The sequence below is a fragment of the Otolemur garnettii genome, unplaced genomic scaffold (assembly GCF_000181295.1).
Source record: "Otolemur garnettii isolate 467f Iridium unplaced genomic scaffold, OtoGar3 scaffold00043, whole genome shotgun sequence".
In the NCBI taxonomy this organism is placed as follows: domain Eukaryota; kingdom Metazoa; phylum Chordata; class Mammalia; order Primates; family Galagidae; genus Otolemur; species Otolemur garnettii.
In genome coordinates this window covers 12,342,637-12,343,561 of record NW_003852438.1, presented here as the reverse complement: position 1 = coordinate 12,343,561, position 925 = coordinate 12,342,637, and positions in this window count along the sequence as shown.

The window sequence follows — 925 nt, the reverse complement described above, 5'->3', positions numbered from 1 at the left end:
TGGGCTCAAGCGAGTCTCCTGCCTCCACCTCCCAAGTAGCTGGGATTACAGGTGCCCGCCACAACGCCCAGCTATTTTTTGGTTGCAGCTGTCATTGTTGTTTGGTGGGCTCGGGCTGGATTCAAACCCTCCAGCTCAGGTGTACGTGGCTGGCGCCTTAGCTGCTTGAGCCACAGGCGCCAAGCCTAATCCTGATTTTAGTACAATTCCAATCTTAATTCCAATACTGTAGTATTAAAAGCTTCTTTGTGAGACTGGGTATGGTGGCTCACACCTAAAATCCTAGCACTCTGGGAGGCCGAGGCAGGTGGATTGCCTGAGCTCACAACTCCAAGACCAGCTTGAGCCAAAGCAAGACCCATCTCTAAAAATATATATATATATCCAGGTGTTGTGGCAGGCACCTGTAGTCCTAGCTACTGTGAGCCATGATGCAACAGCACTCTACACATGGCGAAGTTGAGGCCAAATGTTTAAAAGATTTGCATGATTTGCAACATGTTATCAAGTCGTTTATGGAATCAAAGCACAGTGGTTAGACACCAGCCACATGCACCAAGGGTTCGAACCTGTCTTGGGCCAGCTGAACAACAATGACAACTGTAACAACAGAAAAATAGCCAGGCATTGTGGTGGGTGCCTGTAGTCCCAGCTACTTGGAAGGCTGACGCAAGAGAATCACTTAAGCCCAAGAGTTTGAGGTTGCTGTGAGTTGTAACACTACAGAACTCTACCAAGGGCAACACAATAAAACTCTGTCTCAAAAAAACCAGATTTGTGCCAGAACTTGATGACAAAAACTGGCTTATTTAAGCAAACAATTTTATGCATTTTGACACTTTGGTCCTGTGAACAATGAAAAATATGTAGTCTTGCTTTCTATTTGATATAAGAATTTGCACTCAGATTTCAAGATTTCTGGGAA